General features: G+C 45.3%; 22 non-coding genes across 22 annotated transcripts; 16 read left to right on the forward strand and 6 right to left on the reverse strand.

Moving 5' to 3' along the window:
- Nucleotides 1-371: 371 nt before the first annotated feature.
- Nucleotides 372-443, reverse strand: trnaq-uug (transfer RNA glutamine (anticodon UUG)). Its single transcript has one exon. It is a non-coding gene; the product is annotated as a tRNA-Gln (tRNA).
- Nucleotides 444-594: 151 nt separating this feature from the next.
- Nucleotides 595-666, forward strand: trnad-guc (transfer RNA aspartic acid (anticodon GUC)). Its single transcript has one exon. It is a non-coding gene; the product is annotated as a tRNA-Asp (tRNA).
- A 582-nt stretch (nt 667-1248) lies between these two features.
- trnav-aac (transfer RNA valine (anticodon AAC)) lies at nt 1249-1321 on the forward strand. Its single transcript has one exon. It is a non-coding gene; the product is annotated as a tRNA-Val (tRNA).
- Nucleotides 1322-1906: 585 nt separating this feature from the next.
- Nucleotides 1907-1979, forward strand: trnav-cac (transfer RNA valine (anticodon CAC)). Its single transcript has one exon. It is a non-coding gene; the product is annotated as a tRNA-Val (tRNA).
- Nucleotides 1980-2441: 462 nt separating this feature from the next.
- trnaq-uug (transfer RNA glutamine (anticodon UUG)) lies at nt 2442-2513 on the reverse strand. Its single transcript has one exon. It is a non-coding gene; the product is annotated as a tRNA-Gln (tRNA).
- Nucleotides 2514-2664: 151 nt separating this feature from the next.
- trnad-guc (transfer RNA aspartic acid (anticodon GUC)) lies at nt 2665-2736 on the forward strand. Its single transcript has one exon. It is a non-coding gene; the product is annotated as a tRNA-Asp (tRNA).
- A 582-nt stretch (nt 2737-3318) lies between these two features.
- trnav-aac (transfer RNA valine (anticodon AAC)) lies at nt 3319-3391 on the forward strand. Its single transcript has one exon. It is a non-coding gene; the product is annotated as a tRNA-Val (tRNA).
- A 584-nt stretch (nt 3392-3975) lies between these two features.
- Nucleotides 3976-4048, forward strand: trnav-cac (transfer RNA valine (anticodon CAC)). Its single transcript has one exon. It is a non-coding gene; the product is annotated as a tRNA-Val (tRNA).
- Nucleotides 4049-4510: 462 nt separating this feature from the next.
- On the reverse strand, nt 4511-4582 carry trnaq-uug (transfer RNA glutamine (anticodon UUG)). The gene has a single exon. It is a non-coding gene; the product is annotated as a tRNA-Gln (tRNA).
- A 151-nt stretch (nt 4583-4733) lies between these two features.
- Nucleotides 4734-4805, forward strand: trnad-guc (transfer RNA aspartic acid (anticodon GUC)). Its single transcript has one exon. It is a non-coding gene; the product is annotated as a tRNA-Asp (tRNA).
- Nucleotides 4806-5387: 582 nt separating this feature from the next.
- Nucleotides 5388-5460, forward strand: trnav-aac (transfer RNA valine (anticodon AAC)). Its single transcript has one exon. It is a non-coding gene; the product is annotated as a tRNA-Val (tRNA).
- Nucleotides 5461-6044: 584 nt separating this feature from the next.
- Nucleotides 6045-6117, forward strand: trnav-cac (transfer RNA valine (anticodon CAC)). The gene has a single exon. It is a non-coding gene; the product is annotated as a tRNA-Val (tRNA).
- A 462-nt stretch (nt 6118-6579) lies between these two features.
- trnaq-uug (transfer RNA glutamine (anticodon UUG)) lies at nt 6580-6651 on the reverse strand. The gene has a single exon. It is a non-coding gene; the product is annotated as a tRNA-Gln (tRNA).
- A 151-nt stretch (nt 6652-6802) lies between these two features.
- On the forward strand, nt 6803-6874 carry trnad-guc (transfer RNA aspartic acid (anticodon GUC)). Its single transcript has one exon. It is a non-coding gene; the product is annotated as a tRNA-Asp (tRNA).
- A 582-nt stretch (nt 6875-7456) lies between these two features.
- On the forward strand, nt 7457-7529 carry trnav-aac (transfer RNA valine (anticodon AAC)). The gene has a single exon. It is a non-coding gene; the product is annotated as a tRNA-Val (tRNA).
- A 585-nt stretch (nt 7530-8114) lies between these two features.
- trnav-cac (transfer RNA valine (anticodon CAC)) lies at nt 8115-8187 on the forward strand. Its single transcript has one exon. It is a non-coding gene; the product is annotated as a tRNA-Val (tRNA).
- Nucleotides 8188-8643: 456 nt separating this feature from the next.
- Nucleotides 8644-8715, reverse strand: trnaq-uug (transfer RNA glutamine (anticodon UUG)). Its single transcript has one exon. It is a non-coding gene; the product is annotated as a tRNA-Gln (tRNA).
- A 151-nt stretch (nt 8716-8866) lies between these two features.
- On the forward strand, nt 8867-8938 carry trnad-guc (transfer RNA aspartic acid (anticodon GUC)). The gene has a single exon. It is a non-coding gene; the product is annotated as a tRNA-Asp (tRNA).
- Nucleotides 8939-9521: 583 nt separating this feature from the next.
- Nucleotides 9522-9594, forward strand: trnav-aac (transfer RNA valine (anticodon AAC)). The gene has a single exon. It is a non-coding gene; the product is annotated as a tRNA-Val (tRNA).
- A 585-nt stretch (nt 9595-10179) lies between these two features.
- On the forward strand, nt 10180-10252 carry trnav-cac (transfer RNA valine (anticodon CAC)). The gene has a single exon. It is a non-coding gene; the product is annotated as a tRNA-Val (tRNA).
- A 462-nt stretch (nt 10253-10714) lies between these two features.
- Nucleotides 10715-10786, reverse strand: trnaq-uug (transfer RNA glutamine (anticodon UUG)). The gene has a single exon. It is a non-coding gene; the product is annotated as a tRNA-Gln (tRNA).
- Nucleotides 10787-13994: 3208 nt separating this feature from the next.
- trnav-aac (transfer RNA valine (anticodon AAC)) lies at nt 13995-14067 on the forward strand. The gene has a single exon. It is a non-coding gene; the product is annotated as a tRNA-Val (tRNA).
- The last annotated feature ends 11193 nt before the right edge of the window (nt 14068-25260 follow it).

Raw genomic sequence — 25260 nt, forward strand, 5'->3', positions numbered from 1 at the left:
CCTATTGAGAAATAATACTCCTAGTTTTGTCTTCTATAGGTTGTGTGCTAGCCAAGCAAAGGACATCAAAAAGCTTGTCAACCAGAAGCTCAGAGCCTTCAGTGGTGGCAACAGAGTTAGAAGTGAGAAGAGTACAAGGGGAATTGTTGCCTTGAGTCACGGTGGCCAATGAAAGATACAGCAGGACGCTGAAGTGGAAAGTGCAGTACAAGAGCATGAGCGAGGTTTGGTGCGGCATGAAGACCACGCGCAGATGGGATCAGCCAACAGAAGAGGAGTGGAATTGACTGGGCCACTAACTTGTTCTTTAAGTCATTAAACTCTCATGCTAGCTTGTGCTAATGCGGAGCAAAGGGCTAGAAAGCCAAATGAGGCTCCACTGAGACTTGAACTCAGATCACTGGATTCAAAGTCCAGAGTGCTAACCGTTACACCATGGAACCCTGCTGAAAGCAGAAAAAAGTTCTCTGTCAAACACCCATAAAACTGTAGTTCCTGGTAAAGTGATGGGGTTTTTTACATGGCCGACGAGAGTTTGCGTGTCATACCTGCTGCGAATCCCACCTTGACATGACGCCGACAGAGGCTTGCAGGTCCTCGTTAGTATAGTGGACAGTATCTCCGCCTGTCACGCGGAAGACCGGGGTTCGATTCCCCGACGGGGAGTGAGCAGTCTCCTTCTCTGTTCTTCCTTTTACCTGGAATGACCACACACCCGTTAATCGCACGCTACGTGCATTTTTTTTGCACAGAGTCCATCATTCAAAAACACCCTGTGGAATTTCTCCACCACATCCTAGTCGATCTAACAATCTAGTCCTATAATGGGTTTGAAAAAACATCAATTCCACCTGTGCACTCATAAGTCAAAAATGTCTTCTAGGCAAGAGCTCCCATGAGAAGAGAAGCTTGTCCAAGAGAACTCTGCTTGTCCAGCGTTTTCTCTGCTTTACTTGCGTCCCTATTAACAAATAAGTCTCGTGTGTTTGTCTTCTGTAGGTTGTGTGCTAGCCTGACAAAGAACATCAAAGAGCTTGTCAACAAGAAGATCAGCTCCCATTTGAAGAGATGCTATCTCGAGATCACAATTTGGATTGTCAATATAACCATAAATGGGGGAATGCTTGAAAAATGACACAAATGGGAGTTCCCCGCTTCTCACTAGTCCTACATGATCTGTCATAAAAGTCCTCAAATTTAAGAAGGCATCGAATTGCCCCTCTAATGACGAGAAGGCGTGCACGCTCCGTTTCCGTAGTGTAGTGGTTATCACGTTCGCCTAACACGTGAAAGGTCCCTGGTCCGAAACCAGGCGGAAACATGCTTCTTTGTTTCCCGATACAAAAGTGTCTGCCTGCAGGCATTGCTTTATCTTATGGGGTTGTACTGCTGTTTGGCACAAAGAGGAGTGAAAGTACTCAAATCTTGTACAGGGCTCTGACGCTTGTAACCTTTGGATGCTCATGTTGTAAAAAGTTGTCTATAGCCCAAATTTCAGGAAATTTCACACAAACCAACATGTCTCCAGTCACCATATTTACTGAAGATGCAGGCACAGACTAAGCTCTTGGAAATGAGTGTCTCTAGCTGGCCTGCCCAGGACTTGGGCCTATTTTCAGCCAATGCACAACGTGATCAACCGCATGGCCTCTTTAGATAACAGTTCTGGGCTTCTTAGGGCAGCATATGTCGAGCTGCGCTTGCTTCAGAGAACTCCTAAATGTCAAAAGTTTTTAAGTGAGCCTAACATCGAGACTATAGTTCAGATTCCTTGCTAGCGAGCGTCTGTCTCTTCTCCATGGTTCCTTCTGTTCAAGGGCATGATAGTAACCTGCCATCAGATTTGTCAGATTGGCCAGATTACTGATTGAGAGACATTCCAAAGCCAAGCAAGCCATCACTCACCGTTTCCGTAGTGTAGTGGTTATCACATTCGCCTCACACGCGAAAGGTCCCCGGTCCGAAACCGGGCGGAAACATGGGTGTTTTGCTTCTTTGGTCACAAGGGAATTGATGTTCACTGTTTAGACAACTCTGCTTGTCCAGCATTTTCTCTGTTTTACTTGCGTCCCTATTGAGAAATAATACTCCTAGTTTTGTCTTCTATAGGTTGTGTGCTAGCCAAGCAAAGGACATCAAAAAGCTTGTCAACCAGAAGCTCAGAGCCTTCAGTGGTGGCAACAGAGTTAGAAGTGAGAAGAGTACAAGGGGAATTGTTGCCTTGAGTCACGGTGGCCAATGAAAGATACAGCAGGACGCTGAAGTGGAAAGTGCAGTACAAGAGCATGAGCGAGGTTTGGTGCGGCATGAAGACCACGCGCAGATGGGATCAGCCAACAGAAGAGGAGTGGAATTGACTGGGCCACTAACTTGTTCTTTAAGTCATTAAACTCTCATGCTAGCTTGTGCTAATGCGGAGCAAAGGGCTAGAAAGCCAAATGAGGCTCCACTGAGACTTGAACTCAGATCACTGGATTCAAAGTCCAGAGTGCTAACCGTTACACCATGGAACCCTGCTGAAAGCAGAAAAAAGTTCTCTGTCAAACACCCATAAAACTGTAGTTCCTGGTAAAGTGATGGGGTTTTTTACATGGCCGACGAGAGTTTGCGTGTCATACCTGCTGCGAATCCCACCTTGACATGACGCCGACAGAGGCTTGCAGGTCCTCGTTAGTATAGTGGACAGTATCTCCGCCTGTCACGCGGAAGACCGGGGTTCGATTCCCCGACGGGGAGTGAGCAGTCTCCTTCTCTGTTCTTCCTTTTACCTGGAATGACCACACACCCGTTAATCGCACGCTACGTGCATTTTTTTTGCACAGAGTCCATCATTCAAAAACACCCTGTGGAATTTCTCCACCACATCCTAGTCGATCTAACAATCTAGTCCTATAATGGGTTTGAAAAAACATCAATTCCACCTGTGCACTCATAAGTCAAAAATGTCTTCTAGGCAAGAGCTCCCATGAGAAGAGAAGCTTGTCCAAGAGAACTCTGCTTGTCCAGCGTTTTCTCTGCTTTACTTGCGTCCCTATTAACAAATAAGTCTCGTGTGTTTGTCTTCTGTAGGTTGTGTGCTAGCCTGACAAAGAACATCAAAGAGCTTGTCAACAAGAAGATCAGCTCCCATTTGAAGAGATGCTATCTCGAGATCACAATTTGGATTGTCAATATAACCATAAATGGGGGAATGCTTGAAAAATGACACAAATGGGAGTTCCCCGCTTCTCACTAGTCCTACATGATCTGTCATAAAAGTCCTCAAATTTAAGAAGGCATCGAATTGCCCCTCTAATGACGAGAAGGCGTGCACGCTCCGTTTCCGTAGTGTAGTGGTTATCACGTTCGCCTAACACGCGAAAGGTCCCTGGTCCGAAACCAGGCGGAAACATGCTTCTTTGTTTCCCGATACAAAAGTGTCTGCCTGCAGGCATTGCTTTATCTTATGGGGTTGTACTGCTGTTTGGCAAAAAGAGGAGTGAAAGTACTCAAATCTTGTACAGGGCTCTGACGCTTGTAACCTTTGATGCTCATGTTGTAAAAAGTTGTCTATAGCCCAAATTTCAGGAAATTTCACACAAACCAACATGTCTCCAGTCACCATATTTACTGAAGATGCAGGCACAGACTAAGCTCTTGGAAATGAGTGTCTCTAGCTGGCCTGCCCAGGACTTGGGCCTATTTTCAGCCAATGCACAACGTGATCAACCGCATGGCCTCTTTAGATAACAGTTCTGGGCTTCTTAGGGCAGCATATGTCGAGCTGCGCTTGCTTCAGAGAACTCCTAAATGTCAAAAGTTTTTAAGTGAGCCTAACATCGAGACTATAGTTCAGATTCCTTGCTAGCGAGCGTCTGTCTCTTCTCCATGGTTCCTTCTGTTCAAGGGCATGATAGTAACCTGCCATCAGATTTGTCAGATTGGCCAGATTACTGATTGAGAGACATTCCAAAGCCAAGCAAGCCATCACTCACCGTTTCCGTAGTGTAGTGGTTATCACATTCGCCTCACACGCGAAAGGTCCCCGGTCCGAAACCGGGCGGAAACATGGGTGTTTTGCTTCTTTGGTCACAAGGGAATTGATGTTCACTGTTTAGACAACTCTGCTTGTCCAGCATTTTCTCTGTTTTACTTGCGTCCCTATTGAGAAATAATACTCCTAGTTTTGTCTTCTATAGGTTGTGTGCTAGCCAAGCAAAGGACATCAAAAAGCTTGTCAACCAGAAGCTCAGAGCCTTCAGTGGTGGCAACAGAGTTAGAAGTGAGAAGAGTACAAGGGGAATTGTTGCCTTGAGTCACGGTGGCCAATGAAAGATACAGCAGGACGCTGAAGTGGAAAGTGCAGTACAAGAGGATGAGCGAGGTTTGGTGCGGCATGAAGACCACGCGCAGATGGGATCAGCCAACAGAAGAGGAGTGGAATTGACTGGGCCACTAACTTGTTCTTTAAGTCATTAAACTCTCATGCTAGCTTGTGCTAATGCGGAGCAAAGGGCTAGAAAGCCAAATGAGGCTCCACTGAGACTTGAACTCAGATCACTGGATTCAAAGTCCAGAGTGCTAACCGTTACACCATGGAACCCTGCTGAAAGCAGAAAAAAGTTCTCTGTCAAACACCCATAAAACTGTAGTTCCTGGTAAAGTGATGGGGTTTTTTACATGGCCGACGAGAGTTTGCGTGTCATACCTGCTGCGAATCCCACCTTGACATGACGCCGACAGAGGCTTGCAGGTCCTCGTTAGTATAGTGGACAGTATCTCCGCCTGTCACGCGGAAGACCGGGGTTCGATTCCCCGACGGGGAGTGAGCAGTCTCCTTCTCTGTTCTTCCTTTTACCTGGAATGACCACACACCCGTTAATCGCACGCTACGTGCATTTTTTTTGCACAGAGTCCATCATTCAAAAACACCCTGTGGAATTTCTCCACCACATCCTAGTCGATCTAACAATCTAGTCCTATAATGGGTTTGAAAAAACATCAATTCCACCTGTGCACTCATAAGTCAAAAATGTCTTCTAGGCAAGAGCTCCCATGAGAAGAGAAGCTTGTCCAAGAGAACTCTGCTTGTCCAGCGTTTTCTCTGCTTTACTTGCGTCCCTATTAACAAATAAGTCTCGTGTGTTTGTCTTCTGTAGGTTGTGTGCTAGCCTGACAAAGAACATCAAAGAGCTTGTCAACAAGAAGATCAGCTCCCATTTGAAGAGATGCTATCTCGAGATCACAATTTGGATTGTCAATATAACCATAAATGGGGGAATGCTTGAAAAATGACACAAATGGGAGTTCCCCGCTTCTCACTAGTCCTACATGATCTGTCATAAAAGTCCTCAAATTTAAGAAGGCATCGAATTGCCCCTCTAATGACGAGAAGGCGTGCACGCTCCGTTTCCGTAGTGTAGTGGTTATCACGTTCGCCTAACACGCGAAAGGTCCCTGGTCCGAAACCAGGCGGAAACATGCTTCTTTGTTTCCCGATACAAAAGTGTCTGCCTGCAGGCATTGCTTTATCTTATGGGGTTGTACTGCTGTTTGGCAAAAAGAGGAGTGAAAGTACTCAAATCTTGTACAGGGCTCTGACGCTTGTAACCTTTGATGCTCATGTTGTAAAAAGTTGTCTATAGCCCAAATTTCAGGAAATTTCACACAAACCAACATGTCTCCAGTCACCATATTTACTGAAGATGCAGGCACAGACTAAGCTCTTGGAAATGAGTGTCTCTAGCTGGCCTGCCCAGGACTTGGGCCTATTTTCAGCCAATGCACAACGTGATCAACCGCATGGCCTCTTTAGATAACAGTTCTGGGCTTCTTAGGGCAGCATATGTCGAGCTGCGCTTGCTTCAGAGAACTCCTAAATGTCAAAAGTTTTTAAGTGAGCCTAACATCGAGACTATAGTTCAGATTCCTTGCTAGCGAGCGTCTGTCTCTTCTCCATGGTTCCTTCTGTTCAAGGGCATGATAGTAACCTGCCATCAGATTTGTCAGATTGGCCAGATTACTGATTGAGAGACATTCCAAAGCCAAGCAAGCCATCACTCACCGTTTCCGTAGTGTAGTGGTTATCACATTCGCCTCACACGCGAAAGGTCCCCGGTCCGAAACCGGGCGGAAACATGGGTGTTTTGCTTCTTTGGTCACAAGGGAATTGATGTTCACTGTTTAGACAACTCTGCTTGTCCAGCATTTTCTCTGTTTTACTTGCGTCCCTATTGAGAAATAATACTCCTAGTTTTGTCTTCTATAGGTTGTGTGCTAGCCAAGCAAAGGACATCAAAAAGCTTGTCAACCAGAAGCTCAGAGCCTTCAGTGGTGGCAACAGAGTTAGAAGTGAGAAGAGTACAAGGGGAATTGTTGCCTTGAGTCACGGTGGCCAATGAAAGATACAGCAGGACGCTGAAGTGGAAAGTGCAGTACAAGAGCATGAGCGAGGTTTGGTGCGGCATGAAGACCACGCGCAGATGGGATCAGCCAACAGAAGAGGAGTGGAATTGACTGGGCCACTAACTTGTTCTTTAAGTCATTAAACTCTCATGCTAGCTTGTGCTAATGCGGAGCAAAGGGCTAGAAAGCCAAATGAGGCTCCACTGAGACTTGAACTCAGATCACTGGATTCAAAGTCCAGAGTGCTAACCGTTACACCATGGAACCCTGCTGAAAGCAGAAAAAAGTTCTCTGTCAAACACCCATAAAACTGTAGTTCCTGGTAAAGTGATGGGGTTTTTTACATGGCCGACGAGAGTTTGCGTGTCATACCTGCTGCGAATCCCACCTTGACATGACGCCGACAGAGGCTTGCAGGTCCTCGTTAGTATAGTGGACAGTATCTCCGCCTGTCACGCGGAAGACCGGGGTTCGATTCCCCGACGGGGAGTGAGCAGTCTCCTTCTCTGTTCTTCCTTTTACCTGGAATGACCACACACCCGTTAATCGCACGCTACGTGCATTTTTTTTGCACAGAGTCCATCATTCAAAAACACCCTGTGGAATTTCTCCACCACATCCTAGTCGATCTAACAATCTAGTCCTATAATGGGTTTGAAAAAACATCAATTCCACCTGTGCACTCATAAGTCAAAAATGTCTTCTAGGCAAGAGCTCCCATGAGAAGAGAAGCTTGTCCAAGAGAACTCTGCTTGTCCAGCGTTTTCTCTGCTTTACTTGCGTCCCTATTAACAAATAAGTCTCGTGTGTTTGTCTTCTGTAGGTTGTGTGCTAGCCTGACAAAGAACATCAAAGAGCTTGTCAACAAGAAGATCAGCTCCCATTTGAAGAGATGCTATCTCGAGATCACAATTTGGATTGTCAATATAACCATAAATGGGGGAATGCTTGAAAAATGACACAAATGGGAGTTCCCCGCTTCTCACTAGTCCTACATGATCTGTCATAAAAGTCCTCAAATTTAAGAAGGCATCGAATTGCCCCTCTAATGACGAGAAGGCGTGCACGCTCCGTTTCCGTAGTGTAGTGGTTATCACGTTCGCCTAACACGCGAAAGGTCCCTGGTCCGAAACCAGGCGGAAACATGCTTCTTTGTTTCCCGATACAAAAGTGTCTGCCTGCAGGCATTGCTTTATCTTATGGGGTTGTACTGCTGTTTGGCACAAAGAGGAGTGAAAGTACTCAAATCTTGTACAGGGCTCTGACGCTTGTAACCTTTGGATGCTCATGTTGTAAAAAGTTGTCTATAGCCCAAATTTCAGGAAATTTCACACAAACCAACATGTCTCCAGTCACCATATTTACTGAAGATGCAGGCACAGACTAAGCTCTTGGAAATGAGTGTCTCTAGCTGGCCTGCCCAGGACTTGGGCCTATTTTCAGCCAATGCACAACGTGATCAACCGCATGGCCTCTTTAGATAACAGTTCTGGGCTTCTTAGGGCAGCATATGTCGAGCTGCGCTTGCTTCAGAGAACTCCTAAATGTCAAAAGTTTTTAAGTGAGCCTAACATCGAGACTATAGTTCAGATTCCTTGCTAGCGAGCGTCTGTCTCTTCTCCATGGTTCCTTCTGTTCAAGGGCATGATAGTAACCTGCCATCAGATTTGTCAGATTGGCCAGATTACTGATTGAGAGACATTCCAAAGCCAAGCAAGCCATCACTCACCGTTTCCGTAGTGTAGTGGTTATCACATTCGCCTCACACGCGAAAGGTCCCCGGTCCGAAACCGGGCGGAAACATGGGTGTTTTGCTTCTTTGGTCACAAGGGAATTGATGTTCACTGTTTAGACAACTCTGCTTGTCCAGCATTTTCTCTGTTTTACTTGCGTCCCTATTGAGAAATAATACTCCTAGTTTTGTCTTCTATAGGTTGTGTGCTAGCCAAGCAAAGGACATCAAAAAGCTTGTCAACCAGAAGCTCAGAGCCTTCAGTGGTGGCAACAGAGTTAGAAGTGAGAAGAGTACAAGGGGAATTGTTGCCTTGAGTGACGGTGGCCAATGAAAGATACAGCAGGACGCTGAAGTGGAAAGTGCAGTACAAGAGCGAGGTTTGGTGCGGCATGAAGACCACGCGCAGATGGGATCAGCCAACAGAAGAGGAGTGGAATTGACTGGGCCACTAACTTGTTCTTTAAGTCATTAAACTCTCATGCTAGCTTGTGCTAATGCGGAGCAAAGGGCTAGAAAGCCAAATGAGGCTCCACTGAGACTTGAACTCAGATCACTGGATTCAAAGTGCAGAGTGCTAACCGTTACACCATGGAACCCTGCTGAAAGCAGAAAAAAGTTCTCTGTCAAACACCCATAAAACTGTAGTTCCTGGTAAAGTGATGGGGTTTTTTACATGGCCGACGAGAGTTTGCGTGTCATACCTGCTGCGAATCCCACCTTGACATGACGCCGACAGAGGCTTGCAGGTCCTCGTTAGTATAGTGGACAGTATCTCCGCCTGTCACGCGGAAGACCGGGGTTCGATTCCCCGACGGGGAGTGAGCAGTCTCCTTCTCTGCTCTTCCTTTTACCTGGAATGACCACACACCCGTTAATCGCACGCTACGTGCATTTTTTTTTGCACAGAGTCCATCATTCAAAAACACCCTGTGGAATTTCTCCACCACATCCTAGTCGATCTAACAATCTAGTCCTATAATGGGTTTGAAAAAACATCAATTCCACCTGTGCACTCATAAGTCAAAAATGTCTTCTAGGCAAGAGCTCCCATGAGAAGAGAAGCTTGTCCAAGAGAACTCTGCTTGTCCAGCGTTTTCTCTGCTTTACTTGCGTCCCTATTAACAAATAAGTCTCGTGTGTTTGTCTTCTGTAGGTTGTGTGCTAGCCTGACAAAGAACATCAAAGAGCTTGTCAACAAGAAGATCAGCTCCCATTTGAAGAGATGCTATCTCGAGATCACAATTTGGATTGTCAATATAACCATAAATGGGGGAATGCTTGAAAAATGACACAAATGGGAGTTCCCCGCTTCTCACTAGTCCTACATGATCTGTCATAAAAGTCCTCAAATTTAAGAAGGCATCGAATCGCCCCTCTAATGACGAGAGGGCATGCACGCTCCGTTTCCGTAGTGTAGTGCTTATCACGTTCGCCTAACACGCGAAAGGTCCCTGGTCCGAAACCAGGCGGAAACATGCTTCTTTGTTTCCCGATACAAAAGTGTCTGCCTGCAGGCATTGCTTTATCTTATGGGGTTGTACTGCTGTTTGGCACAAAGAGGAGTGAAAGTACTCAAATCTTGTACAGGGCTCTGACGCTTGTAACCTTTGGATGCTCATGTTGTAAAAAGTTGTCTATAGCCCAAATTTCAGGAAATTTCACACAAACCAACATGTCTCCAGTCACCATATTTACTGAAGATGCAGGCACAGACTAAGCTCTTGGAAATGAGTGTCTCTAGCTGGCCTGCCCAGGACTTGGGCCTATTTTCAGCCAATGCACAACGTGATCAACCGCATGGCCTCTTTAGATAACAGTTCTGGGCTTCTTAGGGCAGCATATGTCGAGCTGCGCTTGCTTCAGAGAACTCCTAAATGTCAAAAGTTTTTAAGTGAGCCTAACATCGAGACTATAGTTCAGATTCCTTGCTAGCGAGCGTCTGTCTCTTCTCCATGGTTCCTTCTGTTCAAGGGCATGATAGTAACCTGCCATCAGATTTGTCAGATTGGCCAGATTACTGATTGAGAGACATTCCAAAGCCAAGCAAGCCATCACTCACCGTTTCCGTAGTGTAGTGGTTATCACATTTGCTTCACACGCGAAAGGTCCCCGGTCCGAAACCGGGCGGAAACATGGGTGTTTTGCTTCTTTGGTCACAAGGGAATTGATGTTCACTGTTTAGACAACTCTGCTTGTCCAGCATTTTCTCTGTTTTACTTGCGTCCCTATTGAGAAATAAGACTCCTAGTTTTGTCTTCTATAGGTTGTGTGCTAGCCAAGCAAAGGACATCAAAAAGCTTGTCAACCAGAAGCTCAGAGCCTTCAGTGGTGGCAACAGAGTTAGAAGTGAGAAGAGTACAAGGGGAATTGTTGCCTTGAGTCACGGTGGCCAATGAAAGATACAGCAGGACGCTGAAGTGGAAAGTGCAGTACAAGAGCATGAGCGAGGTTTGGTGCGGCATGAAGACCACGCGCAGATGGGATCAGCCAACAGAAGAGGAGTGGAATTGACTGGGCCACTAACTTGTTCTTTAAGTCATTAAACTCTCATGCTAGCTTGTGCTAATGCGGAGCAAAGGGCTAGAAAGCCAAATGAGGCTCCACTGAGACTTGAACTCAGATCACTGGATTCAAAGTCCAGAGTGCTACCCGTTACACCATGGAACCCTGCTGAAAGCAGAAAAAAGTTCTCTGTCAAACACCCATAAAAGGCCAGAAGGGTCTTCAGAGGCTTTACAGGACTGCTTCAACACCACAGACTGGAACATGTTTAAGCAGGCTGCCACCTATAACAACACCACTGACCTCCAGGAGTACGCAGAGACTGTTACTGCCTACATCAACAAGTGTATTGAGGATGTAACAGTCACGAAAACCATAACTGTCCGGGCCAATCAAAAACCATGGATGACAGGAGAGGTCTACAGGCTGCTGAAAGCTCGGAATGTTGCCTTCAGAGATGGAGACGAGGCAAGCCTGAGGACAGCTAGGGCCAACCTTTCCCGTGGCATCAGAGAGGCTAAGAGACAGTACTCCAGGAAAATATCGCATCACTTCAAAGACAGCAGAGACTCACGGAGCCTGTGGCGGGGCATTCAGACCATCACAGATTACAAGCCCCCACCACAGACCTGTGATAGCACTATCCCCCTGCTGAACGAGCTGAACACTTTCTTTGCTCGCTTTGAAGTCCAAAACAGCACCACTGCACAGAAGACCCCACCCCCTCCTGGTGACCAGGTGATGACTCTGTCCCCGGACAGCGTGAGGAGATCCCTCAGCAGGATCAATGCACGTAAAGCTCCGGGTCCTGACAACATTCCTGGTCGTGTACTGAGAGACTGTGCAGTGGAACTCACTGATGTCTTCACAGACATCTTCAACATATCACTCATCCAGGCTGTCGTCCCCACATGTTTTAAAGCCACCACAATCATTCCGGTTCCAAAAAAGTCATCTCCCTCCTGCTTTAATGACTACCGTCCTGTTGCACTTACTCCCATCCTGATGAAGTGCTTCGAACGACTAGTCATGCAACACATCAAGACTGTCCTGCCCCCCTCCCTGGATCCCTTCCAGTTTGCGTATCGGCCCAACCGCTCAACCGATGATGCCATCTCCACTGCACTCCACTCAGCACTCACACACCTGGACAAAAAAAGACTCATATGTTCGAATGCTGTTCATAGATTTCAGTTCAGCATTCAACACTATAATCCCCCAACAGCTCACTCAAAAACTGGTCCAGCTGGGGCTCAACACCTCACTGTGCAACTGGCTGTTGGATTTCCTCACCGGAAGACCTCAAACAGTACGGGTCGGCAGTAACACATCCAGCACCATCATTTTAAACACGGGGGCCCCGCAGGGATGTGTGCTGAGCCCCCTCCTCTTCACTCTGCTGACCCATGACTGCACTCCATCATACAGCTCCAACCTCTTCATCAAGTTTGCGGACGACACAACGGTGGTGGGTCTCATTAGCAACAGGGATGAGACCGACTACAGAAGTGAGGTGAGACGCCTGGCCACGTGGTGTGCTGACAACAATCTCTCTCTGAATGTGGAGAAGACAAAGGAGATTGTTGTGGACTTCAGGAGAATGCACACCCAACATGCTCCTCTGACCATTGACGGAGCGTCTGTGGAGAGAGTGAGCAGCACCAAGTTCTTGGGTGTGCACATCACAGAGGATCTCTCCTGGACGTACAACACCACAGCACTGGCCAAGAAATCACAGCAGCGTCTCTTCTTTCTCCGCAAACTAAGAAGAGCAGGAGCACCAGCCCCCATCATGCACACTTTCTACAGAGGCACCATCGAGAGCATCCTGTCGAGCTGCATCACTGTGTGGTTTGGAGCCTGCAATGCGTCCTGTCATAGAACCCTCCAACGCATAGTGAGAGCTGCAGAGAGGATCATTGGTGTCTCTCTCCCCTCCCTCCAGGACATTTACAGCACCCGTCTCACTAAAAAAGCCCTTTGCATAGCGGCTGATCCCACGCACCCAATGCAAAGCTTCTTCAAGCTGCTGCCGTCGGGGAGGAGACTGCGGAGTCTCCAGGCCAGGACCAGCAGGCTGAAGGACAGCTTCATCCATCAGGCTGTCAGGAAGCTTAACTCCCTCCCGATTCTGCCCCCTCTCCCCTCTCTCCTCCACGGTCTCACTGAACTCTGTCACACACACTCACACACACACACTCTCTGACTCACTCACTGGCCTGCACCAGTTACCAGTCACTTTGTGGAGCATTGGACTGCCATTACCTCATAAGACTTTGTGTTACACTATCTCATACCGTACATTACCAAATCTCCATTTGCACTATTTGCCTATTTGCACTACTCTGCCTGGTTTGCACTCAATGTCATTTACCCTTATATTGTATATTGTATAGCTTTCTTGTTATATGTAAAATTGTATTATATTATTTAATTTTTTTTTACTTTAAAATATTTTACTTGCATTTTTAATCACTCTTATATTTAAATGTTCATTTTCTATTTTATCTAGGGATTGAGAGTAACGAAGTTTCTATTCTCTGTATGTCCTGTACATGTGGCAGAATTGACAATAAAGTTGACTTTGACTTTGACTTGACTTGACTTAAAACTGTAGTTCCTGGTAAAGTGATGGGGTTTTTTACATGGCCGACGGGAGTTTGCGTGTCATACCTGCTGCGAATCCCACCTTGACATGACGCCGACAAAGGCTTGAAGGTCCTCGTTAGTATAGTGGACAGTATCTCCGCCTGTCACCCGGAAGACCGGGGTTCGATTCCCCGACGGGGAGTGAGCAGTCTCCTTCTCTGCTCTGCCTTTTACCTGGAATGACCACACACCCGTTAATCGCACGCTACGTGCATTTTTTTTGCACAGAGTCCATCATTCAAAAAGACCCTGTGGAATTTCTCCACCAGATCCTAGTCGATCTAACAATCTAGTCCTATAATGGGTTTGAAAAAACATCAATTCCACCTGTGCACTCACAAGTCAAAAATGTCTTCTTGGCAAGAGCTCCCATGAGAAGAGAAGCTTGTCCAAGAGAACTCTGCTTGTCCAGCGTTTTCTCTGCTTTACTTGCGTCCCTATTAACAAATAAGTCTCGTGTGTTTGTCTTCTGTAGGTTGTGTGCTAGCCTGACAAAGAACATCAAAGAGCTTGTCAACAAGAAGATCAGCTCCCATTTGAAGAGATGCTATCTCGAGATCACAATTTGGATTGTTAATATAACCATAAATGGGGGAATGCTTGAAAAATGACACAAATGGGAGTTCCCCGCTTCTCACTAGTCCTACATGATCTGTCATAAAAGTCCTCAAATTTAAGAAGGCATCGAATTGCCCCTCTAATGACGAGAGGGCATGCACGCTCCGTTTCCGTAGTGTAGTGGTTATCACGTTCGCCTAACACGCGAAAGGTCCCTGGTCCGAAACCAGGTGGAAACATGCTTCTTTGTTTCCCGATACAAAAGTGTCTGCCTGCAGGCATTGCTTTATCTTATGGGGTTGTACTGCTGTTTGGCACAAAGAGGAGTGAAAGTACTCAAATCTTGTACAGGGCTCTGACGCTTGTAACCTTTGGATGCTCATGTTGTAAAAAGTTGTCTATAGCCCAAATTTCAGGAAATTTCACACAAACCAACATGTCTCCAGTCACCATATTTACTGAAGATGCAGGCACAGACTAAGCTCTTGGAAATGAGTGTCTCTAGCTGGCCTGCCCAGGACTTGGGCCTATTTTCAGCCAATGCACAACGTGATCAACCGCATGGCCTCTTTAGTTAACAGTTCTGGGCTTCTTAGGGCAGCATATGTCGAGCTGCGCTTGCTTCAGAGAACTCCTAAATGTCAAAAGTTTTTAAGTGAGCCTAACATCGAGACTATAGTTCAGATTCCTTGCTAGCGAGCGTCTGTCTCTTCTCCATGGTTCCTTCTGTTCAAGGGCATGATAATAACCTGCCATCAGATTTGTCAGATTGGCCAGATTACTGATTGAGACACATTCCAAAGCCAAGCAAGCCATCACTCACCGTTTCCGTAGTGTAGTGGTTATCACATTCGCCTCACACGCGAAAGGTCCCCATTACGAAACCGGGCGGAAACATGGGTGTTTTGCTTCTTTGGTCACAAGGGAATTGATGTTCACTGTTTAGACAACTCTGCTTGTCCAGCATTTTCTCTGTTTTACTTGCGTCCCTATTGAGAAACAAGACTCCTAGTTTTGTCTTCTATAGGTTGTGTGCTAGCCAAGCAAAGGACATTAAAGAGCTTGTCAACCAGAAGCTCAGAGCCTTCAGTGGTGGCAACAGAGTTAGAAGTTGGAAGTGAGAAGAGTACAAGGGGAATTGTTGCCTTGAGTCACGGTGGCCAATGAAAGATACAGCAGGACGCTGAAGTGGAAAGTGCAGTACAAGAGCATGAACTAGGTTTGGTGCGGCATGAAGACCACGCGCAGATTAGATCAGCCAACAGAAGAGGAGTGGAATTGACTGGGCCACTAACTTGTTCTTTAATAAACATCTTAAGTAGTGTAATCGGTTATTTGTCCAGCCTTAACAAGATTTGCAATGTAATTGCACTGTCCACCAAATCTTCCGTCCTGCAACGCTCCACATCATCTGGGACTGGCTATAAACAAGAGTCAACCAGTAGTGCACTTTCATCCGACAGTTTCAGTCGATAAGTCGGTCTTTTTCACGTGTAACATTCCCTTCTCCGGATCCAGAAACTCCTTACTCTCACCCCTGAAAGATCTATAACATCTGGCTTTAAACATTATTCTGTATTGGTCATCTGGACACCATTGAGGTAGGTCCCTCACATCGTTAAAAGCAGAGCAAGCTTTGGCAGTGCATGTGGTGTAATCAGGAAAACCACTGGGTTCCCCTTGTATTGCAACGGGCTTTGCTTCCGGGCCCCCCATAGCACATTGACGCAGTCTTGGTAGTAATGGACTTTAACAATTATAACTTGGGGTTTGCCGCTGGATCTTCACAGAGCAAGGCCTCTATTCGAGTGGTCCACCAGTCTGACGACCTTATCCCACCATCATCAATTAAAAGCATAGACAAATTGTAAAAACTACTTTTTACTATGTTATTGATATTTCTCTGGTAAACGTAATTGAAATCTATAATTTTGCCAACTGAGACATTCCACCTTAGCTTTTATTTATCCTAGTGAGTGTCAGAACCACTATTCAGGATGAAACAAAGAGCCATTAGCACATCAGGAAGATGCTGACAACTGGTTGTGTACTTAGTGAGTACATCAGGCAGCAGAAACCTGAGAAAGGAGAGGAACCACCATGGAAGGACAGGCTTCTGGACGGCTTCTGGACAGCATGTATCACCACCAAATTTAGGAAGTGGCTGATGTTGAGAAAGACTGAAAGACCACACAGGAACAAAAGTAACGGCGTTACTTTTTTCAGTAACGAGTAATCTAACTAATTACAATTCCTATTGTTACAATTACTAACAAGAAAATGCAGTCCGTTACTATTTTTCAACAAACAGAAGGTTGAAGCTGTGTTCAGCTTACCGCATCAGTTGCACGGAAGTAGCTGACTATGTAAGTAATCTGGAGACTACAGCTTTAAGCACCTGCGCGCGCTCCCAAGGACGGTAATCACGATCACTGTCTAGCACAACACCTGGAGCTAAGGGGGCAAAACAATCACATGAGTGCTGCTGTTTGACTGAGGAAGAATAAAGTAGTTGTGGTAAGCCAATCACATGACCACTTAAAGACAAAGCAAGAAGGTGATATATACCAGTTTTTAAATTGTGTTGAACCAGAGTCATGATATACAATATATATGCAGCGTTTACTGTCTAAGGACAGTGCTAGCAAGCACTCTCTGCTTATGAGAGAAAAAAAACAGGAAGTTTTAGGAGTGATGGCGAGAGAGAGAGATTGAGAGAGTTTTGAGATGTGAGAGATTTGTGACCTTTAGCGTGTTTGGAGAGTGTAGTTAATGAGTTGTCTTGTGTAGTTAGTGTGTAGTGTTGTGGATAGTTTTGTGTTGTGCGTCAGAACAATGAGGTGACTGCTGTCTCCAGGTAGAAAAAGGAGTGATACACCTGCTGCTGTCAGAATGCAGAACAGCTGGTTGTTCTGTAAATAGTTTGAAATGGTTATTTTAAAAAGGGCAAAAGGTAAATGGATGCAAATAACTTTGTTTGCAAAACTTGTGCATAGGATTTTAAAATTGACAATTTATATTTTTATTTACAGTTATGAAATATGATTCATTAAACATGTTTGTGATTTTAGACCAGTTGTGTTAATACAGTATGTCAAAATGAAAACATAACTGTAAATTCAGACAGAAAAGAATGATACCAGACAAGACAAAGTAAATAGTTTTTAAAGGTAAAATGTAGAGGGAAAATCAAAAGTAGTTAAAAATGGCCAATTATACCCTGGACCCCAGAGGGTAAAACATTTTTTTTTAAAGTAACGCAATAGTTACTTTTCAAGTAATTAATTACTTTTAGAATATTGTAACTCAGTTACTAACTCAGTTACTTTTTGGAAGAAGTAACTAGTAACTATAATTAATTACTTTTTCAAAGTAACTTGCCCAACACTGCTGAGGACTACCACAACCACACACAAGATCCCAGTTGCAGGCTGTGCAAAAATGCCCTTGAGGTAATTCAGCAGATAAAAGTAGGGTGGAAGATGTTAGCGAGCAGGACACATGGAACGCCATAACCAGGTCATACTCATACTCAAAACAACTAAAACAAGATAAAATCCCGTGGCACTTGTAACAGTCACAATGGTTTGGTGTCTCTTTTTTTTTTTTTTTTTTTTTTTTTCTTTAAATGACATCAGAAACAGCAGTATGCGACATTACGTGATGGCAGAGCTTCAGTTCATCCTTTGTCATTTTTTTTTTTTTTTTTTTTTTTTTTTTTTAATAAATAGGACAGGGGGAATGAATGAGAGAAAGAGGGGGAGAGAAAGAAAGAAAACCAAAGGGGAGAAGAGACGGTGAGAAGGGGGGGGAAGAGAGAGAGAAAAAAAAAGAACTCCTGGGTCACCTGTATGGAGAAAAAAAACAAACAAACAAAAAAAACAAACAGAGGAGACAGCAAACAACAAAGAGCAACATAATAATAGAGAAAACAAAGCACCATCACAATAAACTAGCTAGTCATAGATATCAATATTTACTAAATAATAAACGATATTGTGCAGCACGCAAGATAGACAGCGCACAGTGTGCTTTGAGGCAGCAGCCAAGAAAGCCTTAGTCCGCGTCTGTGAATACCCATGTGTGCATACCTGTGTGGATCAGCATGCTTGCATTCCAAAGGTTTCTCCATGTAATGATCTGCTAGGGAGTGTGGGGGGGCCACAGCCCCGTCCTCCAGGGTGTGAAGCGGGTATGGAGGAGATCAAAACTCCAGACATCCAGAGGCCCCCAGAACACAAGAGACCATGGAAGACCAACAGAGGGGCAGCCGCGCCACTGTTCCAGTAAGAGCTGAGGAGAGTCCCAGATGAGGGCTCGCCCAGCAGCCGCGGAGCAGAAGTCAGGGGGAGTTGCAGTGACGCGCCCGTGAGCTCCGCCGGCCCCCAGCTGTGCCTGAGTGACCGAGCCCCAGGCCGAGAGGCCGGGGGCACCCCACCTCCAAAGGGGCCCGAGCGAGCCCCAGGCCCCAGGCCCCGACAAGCGGCCGCCAAGGAGTGAGCCGGTGTGTACCCGGACGCCCACCCCCAGACACAAAGAACCACCAACACACCGACACCTGAGGGAGTCCGCCACCGGCAGGGGAAGTGGTGGTGGGTGGAGATAGGCCTCCAAACCTTGGAGGGCCTGAGGTGTCCCCAGAGAGGTGGCGTCTGATACCCAACCTGACATATAGACACAGACATACAGGCACACACAGACACAAACATCCATTCCCACCCTCATGCTCTCATATGCACTCACTCTACACTCAACCAACGTGGAGACAGACATAAAGAGACGCTGTACACACAATCACACTCCCCAAGCGTACTCTACAAACCGGGTCTAGGTACCCTTGCCCCTGGAGGGGGGAATTGCACCCAGACCCAGGTGGTGTTACCCTTTTCCCTGCGGTGGGGAGAGGCAGACCACCCCGACTCCGCAGCAGCAGGGAGGCCCCACACCCCAGACCGCAGTCGGACGGCCAACTCCTCCTACTAGCCCTCCCGCTCCAGCAGGCCGCAGAGAATGGGGGTGGGAGAAGACTCCAAACCTCCCTCCACCCGCTCATTGTAGTGTTGATGCATATGTGTTCTAAGGTGCAATTAAAACCCAGGAGGGCATGGAGCTACCTGCCAGAGAGCAGCAGGTAAGCGCATAGTCCCTCCTGCTAGCCCTCAATGACTAAGTGTATTTAAAATTGAGAGGTGGGCAACGACGTCAGGGATGAGGTATACACCCTGATGGTGATTTGGACTCCGTGATTGTGCCCACCCCCAAGATCCTATATGTATGTGTAATGAGAGTGTGAATAATGTGAATGTCTAAGTTGTGGGATAAAATTGAGGCAGAGGCAGCCAGAAGGGGACAGGGGGGGTAGCCTCCTCTGCACCCTGGTGACATACCCCCACTCCAAGGCCCTGCATGTGTGGGTGGTTGTGGAGGAGCGGGAAGAGGGAGGTTTGGTGTCTCTTTAAGTTGTAAGATAAGATAAGATAAGATAAGATAAGATAAGATAAGATAACCTTTGTTAGTCCCACACGTGGGAAATTTGTTTTGTCACAGCAGGAAGTGGACAGTGCAAAAGTTATGAGGCAAAAATTAGGATACAATAAGAATAAATACAGTACACAACTGTACAAAATAGAATAAAATAACATACTATATACAGTAGAATAAAAAAAAATAAATATACAATAAGATAAAAATAGAATACAAATACAAATGCTATATACAACTGAGTAAGAATACAACGATGACAGAAAGGATTATTGCACTTAGTATTATTGCATATGTATGGATGTGTGTGCTTGATCAGTTAAAGTCTTTATTATGGAGTCTGACAGCAGTGGGGAGGAAAAACCTGCGAAATCTCTCCGTCCCACACCGTGGGTGCCGCAGTCTCCCACTGAAGGAGCTGCTCAGTGCTGTCACAGTCTGCTGCATGGGGTGGGAGATGTTGTCCAACAGGGATGACAGCTTAGCCACCATTCTCCTGTCACTCACCACCTCCACTGGGTCCAGAGGGCATCCTAGAACAGAGCTGGCCCTTCGGATCAGCCTGTTCAGTCTCTTCCTGTCCCCAGCAGAGATGCTGCCGCCCCAGCAGACCACACCATAAAAGATAGCAGAAGCCACAACAGAGTCATAGAAGGTCTTCAGGAGTGGGCCCTCCATTCCAAATGACCTGAGTCTCCGCAGCAGGTACAGCCTGCTCTGCCCTTTCCTGTAGAGGGCGTCTGAGTTATGAGTCCAGTCCAGTCTATTGTTCAGATGAACACCAAGGTACCTGTAGCTGTCCACAGTCTCAATGTCCATACCTTGGATGTTCAGTGGTTGCAGTGGAGAATGCTTGTGCCTGCGGAAGTCTACCACCAGTTCCTTGGTTTTACTGGCGTTGATCTGGAGGTAGTTCAGCTGGCACCAGTCCACAAAGTCTTGGGTCAGACCTCTGTACTCCTTGTCATCCCCATCAGTGATGAGGCCGACTATTGCAGAGTCATCAGAGAACTTCTGCAGGAAGCACTGGGTGGAATTGTGGGAGAAGTCTGCAGTGTAGATGGTGAAGAGGAACGGAGCCAGAACCGTTCCCTGTGGGGCCCCCGTACTGCAGACGACCCTGTCCGACACACAGCCCTGAGTCCTCACATACTGTTTAGTTGAGTTAGCCTGGCTAGCTTGTACAATTAGATTTTCCAAAATACAATGGTTTGAAAATGATAAAAATGACACTGCAGTACTGAGAGGAAGTAGAATTTGGGGGGGGGGGGGAAAGGAGAAAAACTTGATAAGCAACATGTCTGTGAATGTTCTCAGTCATCCAGGTCATCGTAGTCAAAGGAGCTTGCAAAGAAAAGCGTCTGGACTTCTTTAAGTTACTTGAAGACGTTTCACCTCTCATCCGAGAAGCTTCTTCAGTTCTAAGGTCAAATGGTGGAGAGTCCCAGATATAAACCTAGTGGGAGTGACCCCCCACAGAGGGACAAAAGGACCCCCTGATGATCCTCTAATCGCCTGAGCCAAGGTGTGAAACTGGGTGTGGGCCCCAATCAGCCAGAGTTTCGGGTGGGTTCATTGTGAAACCTGGCCCCACCTTATCATGCGAATTCCTGAGATCAGATGGCCCAGGATGTGAGTGGGCGTTAAGGCGTCTGGGAAGGGATCTCAAAACTGGATTATAGATGGCAGAGAGTTGGTGTCGTAAACCCCCACCTCTGTTCAAAGATGGTCGCTCACAGTGGACATAGATGGCTTCTTTCACTCCTCTTTCAAACCATCTGTCCTCTCTGTCCAAAATGTGAATGTTGATAAGCAACAAAAATTGGACTTTGTTATAGTGCAAATATTCAAATCTGTAATTTGAACTTGCTACATATGATGAATGATAAAATGCTATGATGCATAAAGACACAAAAGTATTTCCAAAAAGGTTTGTTTTTTAACAAACCCTTGAAATTTTATTTTAAAAATGTATTTCCATGTATTTCCTTTGTATTTCCATGTTTGTGCTATATTCTTTGTACAATCTACACAGACCTCAGTTTACAGGTTGTTGAACTTCTGGGGACATCTGTTTGTGGAGGGCAGTAAGGGAAGAGAAATTGTCTCATGATGTTAGGACCTTCAGCGCGAAAAAGGATACCTTTTGAAGGTATTGCATGTAAATGATGAAAGTCTGATGACAAAACACAATTAATAAAATCTCCCAAATTCAAATTTGGAGCTGTTCCAGAAGAGGGTCCTGACCAATCAATCAATCAATCAATCAATCTTTATTTATAAAGCACTTTTCATACAAAAAAAATGTAGCACAAAGTGCTTTACATGGTTAAAAGCAGCCCACCGCACCCCACCTTCCAACTCACTCCCCACACTCTCATTAACATAAACGATGTGAATACACGCATATCCCCCCCCCCCACACACACACACACACACACACACACACACACTTAAAGAGTTAAATTGGGCTCGGTACGCATGAGCCAAGTGAGGAAACACTATAACAGGGGAGCCGTCTGCACCAGGAGCCGGTCACAGACCGCAGCCTCCAGGCTGGCCACACAGCAGGAGGGAGGCAAAGAAGCCTCCCAGCCGGGCTGAGAGGACCCCCTGTGCCCCAGCAGCCACGGTCGATCAAAGCCCCGGTGCAGAGAGCGCCCTCTGAGGAAACACTGGAGATATGACACAATAGGATATATACAGGGTAAAACGATAAAATAAATGAGAACGGGATACAATATAAATATAAATAGAGTAAGAAGATTAAAAAATGAATAAGAATAAAATCAATAAATATTAGGTAAAGCCTAAATTAATAATAGAATAACAGGACAGAATAAATAAGCATAAAATAAATAAACGTTAAATAAAAGTTAAATTAAAAAGGTGGGTCTTGAGCCTGTTCTTAAAAACATGTACGTTCTCTGCGGCCCTGAGGTCCTCCGGCAGGCTGTTCCACAGGCGAGGACCATACCATTGAAAAGCTGCCTCTCAAAAGGCCAGTACCAGAGGACCTCAGGGTCCGCAAGGGTTCATATGATAAAAGCAGATCTGAGAGATAAGAAGGCCCAAGACCATTAAGACATTTAAAAACCAATAAAAGAACTTTAAAATGAGGGCTTTGTCTCTCATTCTAGTTTTAAATATCCTGGAAACTACATATAAGCTTGCAGTCTGATTGCATTTATTTGTGTATGTCATTCAACTCTTGAGCGATTGTGGCCCAAGAGTTGAGAGGTCGCCTTATTATTGGAAGGTTGCTGGTTCGAGCCCCGGCTTGGACAGTCTCAGTTGTGGTGTACTTGGGTAAGACACTTCACCTGTTGCCTACTGGTGGTGGTCAGAGGGCCTGGTGGTGCCAGTATCTGGCAGCCTGACCTATGTCAGTGCGCCCCAGGGTGGCTGTGGCTACAATGTAGCTGCATCACCAGTGTGTGAATGACTGAATGTGTAAAGCGCTTCGGGGTTGTTAGGGACTAGTAAAGCGCTTTACAGACCATTTATTTATACGGCAGTAAAAGAAAGTTTTAAAAAAAATTGTTTATTTATTTATTATTACAATAAAAATGAGAGTTTGAACTGTAAAGAATTGAATAACAGCAATGAGGTAAATGTGGAAACATCCTTTGTTTTTATTTCATAAGTCAAGCAAGTAGTTCTTTTTTTCTCTTCCTGAAGTCTAGTGACCTCACCTGGGAATTAATGTTTACGTTCACCTATATAACTATATGAGTCTAGTTTGGATTGCATGGCTCAAAAACGAATTACATTCCTTTATGAATAGGCTGTATCTGTCTTTAGTTTTGACAAATGCAAAGGAATAAATTACAACTACTAAAAATCTGTAATTTTATTGAGTGAGCTGACCTGGAGTGAGCACTCCACCCTCCTTATCTGAACTCCCAGTTCAGTGACCAGACCCAAGAATGGATTTTTATAATGTTGTGTTTATTCTGTACTATGTATTTAGTTTTAACAACAACTAAAAATTGGTATTGTTACAGAGTGACTTTACTTGTCTTGGGTGAGGGACTAAGCTTATAATACACACATACAGGAGAATTTATTTTCAGATCTCCTAAAATAAATAAGGAAATAAATAAACAATACAACTTAATTTGATAATCCTTTCATAAAACAGGTTATAGTATTTAAGAGGGAAAAATAGTGCTTACTAAATGAAAGAGAAAATAAATAGATTCATAGTGGCAAATGTTAGAGGACACTCACAAAACAAATCCTTGAAATGTTCCTTCTTAGTGTCAAACACATTCCTAATTGTGTAGATCAGAATTCCCTACAAAGCTGAATACAGTGGCTTGCAAAAGTATTCGGCCCCCTTGAACTTTCCCACATTTTGTCACATTACAGCAACAAACATAAATCAATTTTATTGGAATTCCACGTGAAGGACCAACACAAAGTGGTGCACACGTGAGAAGTGGAACGAAAATCATACATGATTCCAAACATTTTTTACAAATAACTGCAAAGTGGGGTGTTCATAATTATTCAGCCCCCTGAGTCAATACTTTGTAGAACCACCTTTTGCATTTAAAAAAAAAAAAAAAAAAAAAAAAAAAAGAACCACCTTTTGCTGCGATTACAGCTGCCAATCTTTTAAGGTACGTCTCTACCAGCTTTGCACATCTACAGACTGAAATTCTTGCCCATCCTTCTTTGCAAAACAGCTCCAGCTCAGTCAGATTAGATGGACAGCGTTTGTGAACAGCAGTTTTCAGATCTTGCCACAGATTCTCGATTGGATTTCGATCTGGACTTTGACTGGGCCATTCTAACACATGGATATGTTTTGTTTGAAACCATTCCATTGTTGCCCTGGCTTTATGTCGTTGTCCTGCTGGAAGGTGAACCTCCGCCCCAGTCCCAAGTCTTTTGCAGACTCCAAGAGGTTTTCTTCCAAGATTGTCCTGTATTTGGCTCCATCCATCTTCCCATCAACTCTGACCAGCTTCCCTGTCCCTGCTGAAGAGAAGCCCCCCCAGAGCATGATGCTGCCACCACCATATTTGACAGTGGGGATGGTGTGTTCAGAGTGATGTGCAGTGTTAGTTTTCCGCCACACTTAACATTTTGCATTTTGGCCTAAAAGTTCCATTTTGGTCTCATCTGACCAGAGCACCTTCTTCCACATGTTTGCTGTGTCCCCCACATGGCTTGTGGCAAACTGCAAACGGGACTTCCTATGGTTTTCTGTTAACAACGGCTTTCTTCTTGCCACTCTTCCATAAAGGCCAACTTTGTGCAGTGTACGACTAATAGTTGAACTATGGACAGATTCCCCCACCTGAGCTGTAGATCTCTGCAGCTCGTCCAGAGTCACCATGGGCCTCTTGGCTGCATTTCTGATCAGCGCTCTCCTTGTTCGGCCTGTGAGTTTAGGTGGACAGCCTTGTCTTGGTAGGTTTACAGTTGTGCCATACTCCCTCCATTTCGCTTGAACTTCAAGCGATCATTCAGAGCACTGTTCAAGCCTTGAATAGTGCTCCGTGGGATGTTCAAGGCTTGGGAAATCTTTTTGTAGCCTAAACGTGCTTTAAATTTCTCAATAACTTTATCCCTGACCTGTCTGGTGTGTTCTTTGGACTTCGTGGTGTTGTTGCTCCCAATATTCTCTTAGACAACCTCTGAGGCCGTCACAGAGCAGGTGTATTTGTACTGACATTAGATTACACACAGGTGCACTCTATTTAGTCATTAGCACTCATCAGGCAACGTCTATGAGCAGCTGACTGCACTCAGACCAAATAGGGCTGAAGAATTACACACACCCCACTTTGCAGTTATTTATTTGTAAAAAATGTTTGGAATCATGTATGATTTTCGTTCCACTTCTCACGTGTACACCACTTTGTGTTGGTCTTTCACGTGGAATTCCAATAAAATTGATTCATGTTTGTGGCTGTAATGTGACAAAATGTGGGAAA

Source organism: Diplotaxodon limnothrissa, linkage group LG11, assembly GCF_057381915.1.
Source record: "Diplotaxodon limnothrissa isolate DT_005_m linkage group LG11, D_limnothrissa_male_GT1.1, whole genome shotgun sequence".
NCBI classification, from domain to species: Eukaryota; Metazoa; Chordata; class Actinopteri; order Cichliformes; family Cichlidae; genus Diplotaxodon; species Diplotaxodon limnothrissa.